We start from the raw sequence: 7,597 nt of genomic DNA on the forward strand, positions 1-7,597 counted from the left end.
AACTGATTGTGTTGTTCCTACATCTACATCTGTATCTGTGCCTGTAACTACACTTGCCAATCAGCTTGTGATTTTCTTACTTGTTCTAGCTCCACTTGAAGGGAAATTATCTGTTAACTATGTAAGGACTCCCGTGAACTTACTGCGAAGCTAGATCCACTAGAGGTCATCCCCTCGTATGCTTGGGATTGCAAACCTAAACCATAAACCCTGTCATGTTGCATTCCTCCTATGGCTTGCGACCAGATGCAGTACTCATAATACTCTATAGAGTCGCTAGAAGAACCCTCACCTGCAGCGGCCCGACTCTCTCAAAGTCATGTATACTCCTCCTGTGAAAGTTAAAAAAAATTTAAGCAATTTATTTAGTAATAAAATAAAAATTATTAAACACATATACTTACATAGGCTTTTCTTGCTCGCTCATCAACCCTTTGTTGGTCTTCTTGTCACTTATAGGTGTGACTATGTAATTCCATATGAGTTGGTTCTTTACCCATAATCTCTTTTTGTAATAGAATTTCATTAATATTCCTCTTAAAGAAAAATTTTAAATTTTTTTAAAATTCCTTATCAAACGTCGCCTGTGCTCAGTATATGGAATTGAGCCCCCAATATGAAGGGAACTACCCATGCCCCCAATATCAGAAGCTCTGTTCTATCAATTTTGATCCCTCCTCCTACTATACTCTATGCTGCCCCAAGCAGTGTTCAACTCAGCCCATATAGTCTCTCCAATTCATAGTGGCCGCTCACAAGACTTTCTAGTGTATGTAAACATGTCACACATTTGAGTGGACCCATGCTTCTCAAAATTCTTTCTAATTTTTTTTCATTGTGTGGGATAACCAACAAAAATCTCTCTGCATTTAAAATATGCAATATAGAATATATATGTTTGTTAGCTTAAGTAAAAAAGAATATACAATTTATTTAGATATAACATAAAAAATATTAAACACAAATACCTCAAACTCTCTAAACCACATATCCTAAACTTCTTTTGGGACTTTCTTCTAAGAAATATAAGGAGCGTGATACCTGCTCCGTATTATGTCCCGTATTCTATGTGTCAGTTGTTTTGATGGGTGGAACCTACAAAAATTATGTTATGTGAGAAAAATATTTATTCAATTTTAGTTAGATGTTAGCAATATCATATGTACGTTTGTGTCACCGTCAGGTGCAATCAACATTCAACCATCTGTCGCCTACTCTGTTGCAGCTGGGGTCGAAAGTCCACCTACAACTAGCTGAGGGGGTGGTGGGGATAGTATAATTGTTGCAAACGGATCGCCGAGCACCTGCACAAAGTGACGCCAAGCCAAAGAAAACAGGAGACCGGAGAAGACAAGGATAATACTCACCGAAATAACTCTGTTATTTCTGTATTGCTATCTCCTGTAAAAGTTTTTCAAAAAGCTGCTATACCCTTTTGCTATGTTTTCTATATACCTTCATCTCCTCCGGTGAAATACTATAACTAGCTACTAAATAGAAAAAGTGTACTTGTACTGTAGAAACAGAAAAATAGTAAAAAAGATGGTGGTAGGCAGAGTTTGTTAGTAAGGATATAAAGTGCCGCAAGTCTCTTCCTTAACCTGCTCCGCATCAATAATAGAATATATGGTGGATATGGATAAGCAGGAGTAGGGGTGTAAGTGAGCCAAGCTGGCTCATGAGCGGGCCTGCGGAGCCGGCTCGAATAATTTTATATTTTTTAAATAAAGTAATTATTATTTTTTTTAATAAATTTAATTCTTAAAAAAATTGCTGTACAAAAAACCAAAATTAAACTGTATTATTAAATGTCAAAATATTTTATACAACCGAAAACAAAAAAATTAATTTAAACCTACAAAATAGTTTCCTAAAGCATATACATTAAATACTGGGATATGTTCTCAAAAAAAAGTTGCTGTCAAAAATGTCATTTTATTAATTGTTTTAACTAAGAAAATAAAAAAGCAACGGACTGTTGGCCTCAACAACGTGAACACCTTCTTTTATCCAAGGGAAAAAAGCATCGGATAATATAGAATTGGGCATCTATAGTGCCGCATGGACTTGGACCGCTGGCCTCGACTCCGTCTGAAGTGCAGCTGGCTCGCTGGCCAAGAAATCAAGCAGGAAATTTTGAATGGCAGGTTGGAAGTCTAAATCGAGCTGCTCGACGAGCTCATTTTTTATGTGGCGAGTTGAGCTTGAACACCACCTGACTCGAGCTCGACTCGACTCGTTCGCACCCCTTAGTAGGAGGGCCAACATAAGGTGGGGGTGGGTAGTAAGGGTAGAAGGGGTACTCTGTGTGGGGTATGGTGAAGGAAAGCGGGAGTCTGGTGAAGGAAATTGGGGGTCTGGTGAGTAGAACTATAGGCTATTGGCTCAAGGAGTGGGTAAAGGTGTGGTAGGATGACTATGAGTGGTAGACTGATTATGAGTGGCAGGCTAAGATGAAGTGGTTCCCTTAGTACATAGAGGCCTAGATGGGCCACTATTGATGTTTTTGTTGTGCCTATTCAAAATATTTTTGATCAATCCTCTGTTAGGCTCTTCACCTGAAGCCATCTGCACAAAAAAAGAAATATTAGAAACATAAATTATAATAAAAGTTAATATAAAATAACACAACAATTAAATAAATGCAGTGTAGGAATAATAAAATAAAAATATTAAAAAAAATTACCTTATGTTAACTCATCATTTGTTGATTCACTTTCATATGATGACTTGGCTTGCGTGACTAATAATGATGAATGTGTCAAACTTTGCATATCTCCTACCCCACTTTACTTCTGTTATATGGTAAATCAGATGTACTCTTATGCATCTATTTTATACTGGATCAAACCATTCAGAATTAAATATATACACAATATTATAGTGACCAGGATATTCCACCTCTAATATTTTTTTTAATACCCTGTAGTACTCAGAATCATCTCCTGTATGGGTATTCCCTCTTATACATACACCAGAAATTTCTATCTTCATATCTTCACACCAATTTTTTGTTTGGAATTTATAGCCATTAACAAAAAATATTTGATAACATTTAACTAATATATTTGGTTCCCAAGCTAGGTCAAGTAGCCCTTGATACTGCAAATCACTATCTTCAGTACGAACCTTTCAATGAACCAGATTATATTATTAGCATATTTATTGTATGTTGTGCTAACTAATTAAGATAAATTATTCAAAATGAATAGTCGGAAATATACTATATTTTTAAATCAAGAAGTGAATTCTTTCTCCACCATCTTCTAGACTTCTACTGGTTATGTTGTACTTAAACCATCAATAAACCTCCTACAAACTTTAGGGTTTAGAACAAAGTTCTTAATAATAAATATATGAATAAAATAACTCATACTTACTCAAGATACAGCTCAACTTCATTATAGTTAAGCAAGATATATAATATGACAACTCTCATCTTCTTATTGGTCAAATAGTGCACAGTGCTAGTGCCTGCAGGTTCACCACTTCCACTGAATACAAATATATTTGAAGATTTATCCATATTTTGAGGTGCAGTACTTCTTCCTGATTGTGATGTTATTTCAAAGTAATACGAACAAAACTAAGTTGTCTCGTATATTAAATATGCTTCACATATAGAGCTTCGAAATATGCTTTATTATTAGAGGTCTTCTTAAGTTTATTTAAATATCTCTCAAAAGGATACATCCACTAATACTAAAAAAGTTCAACGTACTATAGCCTCATATGGTAAATGCACTGGTAGATACTCCATAGAGTAAAAAAATACTGGAAAAAATATTTTCTTAAGTTGACATAGAATGAAAGCAATTAAGGAATTTGCTGCTCTATAAGAATCAAGTTCTCTAAGTTTAGTTTAGAAGAGCATAAATCTTTGAAGTAGACACTTAGCTCGATCTAGGACTTTAAAATTTGATCTTGTAGATAACTAAAATTAGTTGGTAGTAGACATTACATGAAGATATGACAATCATGACTTTTCAATCCAAATAATCTCCCCGATCTTATGTCAACACACCTACTTAGATTGGAAGAATATCCATTAGGTACCCGTAGGGACTTTACCAATTCACAAATTGCTTGTCTTTGCTCTAAAGTTAATGTGAATGTAGCTTTTGATTTGAGAAGTTTTTCACCTCTACCATCCTTTAATTCTAATGCTTTCCTCATACAAATCTCCTTTAAGTCCATCATTACTTTTATATTATCTTAGATTTATCTTTGATGTCCATGATTATATTCAAAATGTTATCAAAATATTTTTTCTTTATATGTATGACATCCAAATTATGTCTAATCAGATTTGTTCTTCAATATGGTAATGACCAAAAAATACTTTTCTTGGTCCAATTATGATTGACACCATATCCTAGCAATTGTACTCAGCTAATATTATAGAATCCATTATTATGGGCATGAACCTTACTCTTTTAAATATTTCTTCACTACTTAATCTTAGAGGAGGTTACAACATCACCATTTTAATTTTAATAAAGACATCTTTATTTCGCATAAAAGGATGACTTGGATGTAAAAACATACGATGACAATCAAACTAAGTATTCTTTCTTCTATACTTTAAATTGAATAATTTTGTATGTTCCATACAATATGGATAAGCTAACTTGTCAAAAGTGTTCCAACCTAAGAGCATACCGTACACAGGAAAGTCACCAATTATCCAAAGTAATGTTGCTCTCGATATAAAGTTTTGTTTGGTGGATATATCATATGTATTTTCTCCCTCTTACTATAATAAACTTAAATCATCAATTAACGGTTCTATGAATACACCAATCTTTACTTTTGGATTATATGATCATAGAATGATAATTGTCAGAAACATATAAGGAGTAATCATACATAACTCTAAAGGAATATTGTAAGGGGCAAGTATCACATGCCAAAATGAGTAAGATGAAGCAGATTGACTGAACGGAGTAAAACCATCTGTGCATAAACCTAATCTTATATTTCTTGGTTCTACCGTGAAGGTGGGATGTGTATGATCAAAGTGTATCCAAGCCTCTGCTTCTGATGGATGTGTAATAACACCTTCTTACGAAATATGAATATTATACCATCTCATATGTGCATCAGATCTCATGGATGCATATAATCATTATAGTCTAGGAATTAATGGTAAGTAAAACATTCTATTGATAGGTACTTCTTTAAGTTTTTTTTTCATTCCAGACTTTGGTTTAAATCTTGGTGCATTTCAATGATGATATGCAATCTTTGATAAATCATCTTTAAAGTATAACATCCATCCATTGACACAATAATCTATCTTTATGTATGTCAAACCAAATTTGGAAATTAACTGCTTTATCTGATATAGGTTTATAGGAATGATATTATTTATCAGATTGGTTTCCTTAAGGAGCCAAATAAATTGATTAAAATATTCATGAGCAATATTGTATTCTATCTTGATGCTTAATATCTTTACACAACAAATAACTCTGAGTGAGTGGTGCACCCCTTCCATATTGATTGTTGGGCAGCATATAAAAAATTATAAAAATTATATGCCTCATTATTTGGTAACTCTTATATATATTATTTAAATTGTATTTCAGTTGCATCATGAACTAATTACTAAAGATTTTGTCGACTATTTTAATCCTCAACTATATACTACCTATAGATGGACTGCATCGAGAATCAAAAAGTGGCTCGTACTCACCATGAGAAGTCCAATATCAATATTATGACATGAACCCTCTATGATACAGATTAACAATTACATCATCTGATCTTAGGTGCACTTAATTTTTATGTTTATAATATGGACATCAAAATGTTCTATCTGATTTGAAGTTGGGTAATTGTTTCGTTATTTGAATGAAAATATTCACCCAATTAATGAATTCATCTGTTAATGTCTTTTGTCCTTGCACCAATCAGTTATACAGCAAACTTCTTTGATTTCTAATATCCATTGTGTCCTGCTAAAAGTCAAATTCTTATTTAAATCTAATAAAGATGATGATGATTAAAGGATAGTTAATGGATTATAATGATTTTGTGATAACGGTCAGATAAAAATTATTGGCAGACATAAGTCGAGCAATGAATGTTAGATAATGTAAGTAAAGAGATGATAATAGTTGGCAACTTGACAACTTGAATATGATCTTTCAGACTTCCATCACCCGTCTACTCTCCTTCTAACCACAATCGCTTAATTATGTTTTTCATATAATTATCACCATTTTATGTGCCTAAAACACCTAAGGAGACTCTCTCTAATCTTATCTTCCATTGGAGCTACTCTAGCCTTATCACGTATATGCTCATTTTGGAACCTATCTCTAAGGGTAAAGCCACTCATCCACCTAAGTATCCTCATCTTTGCAACACTATGAGCAATAAATCCAAGATATCTAAAATATGTACTCTTATTAATGAATTGCTCGTCCAAAGTCATAATCCCCTCACTAGATCTAGTACTTCAATTCTCTCTCTCCAATCGTAACAACATGATTAATATAACCAGCAAAAAACATACACCATGGTACATCCTCTTGCATATGTATAATGAAAAAATACATGAAAAAAAGTAAAATCTTATAGTAGACGATGTCAGCGACTGAGGTGAAGGGTTGGTCTCGGCAACGACGACGTTCAGCTGAGGCAATGAAGGAGAGCTGAAAGAAGGGAAAAGGAATCACAAAAAAGCCTACACTAAGGCGTTCCGCCAGCGACGTAGTCGGTGAGCATCGGAAATGAAAAAATAAAAAACTTATGGCAGTTTTTTCTCAAAACTACCGTGTTTCGTCGGTGACGGAGGCGGTGAGCGTCGATAAAGTCCATGAAAGTCCAGACGGTCTCGACAGCGGTGAGGTTCGATGGGGAAATACTGGAGCGACGGAGATGAGCGTAGACCTAAATGAAATGGTGAATAAAATAATAAGGAAGATGGGCTCGGGAGAGAAATAGGGTTTCGATAGATGGTTTTTCCGGTGGATAATACCCCAGAAGTATTTCCGTCAATTTTTTTGATGGTAATGTTTCGTTGCGTTTAAAATGACCGACGTCATATCAGTCGGAAAATACGCATGAAATTTCCAGCATAAAATACGCCGCATTACACAATATGCTTACAGATTACGATGCTTATATCGATGAACACCGCGACAAAAAAGTATCAACGTAATTTCTGTCGGTAACGATGCCGTAAAATTACCATCGCATGGAACGCCGGTAAAAATGCCGTAGGTTTCAGCGCATATATATCTGCCGGAAGATCCGACGGTAATCGCACGATTTCCTGTTGTGATCAAAACATTCTTGTTATTGAGAACAATAACAGAGAAATCACCAAAAATTGTATAGCTTCAAGGGACGAACGAAGGTCGAGAAATTTCCCGACTAAAGTAAACTTAAAAGGCACAGCTAGGGCATTCAATTCTTCATCAAAAATCAACAAAGCAGGAAGATCATGATAAGATAAAACTTTGAAAGCCGAAAAACTTGACGACAAGGAGGTCTTGGATAAAACCTCCCAAAAAGAACGAGATTGCGGAACCCCATCAAAAAAATTGGGGTCAAGCAATCGATTACCAGCCATAAAGAAGTAGAA

The sequence above is a fragment of the Dendrobium catenatum genome, unplaced genomic scaffold (assembly GCF_001605985.2).
Source record: "Dendrobium catenatum unplaced genomic scaffold, ASM160598v2 fragScaff_scaffold_1067, whole genome shotgun sequence".
Taxonomy (NCBI): domain Eukaryota; kingdom Viridiplantae; phylum Streptophyta; class Magnoliopsida; order Asparagales; family Orchidaceae; genus Dendrobium; species Dendrobium catenatum.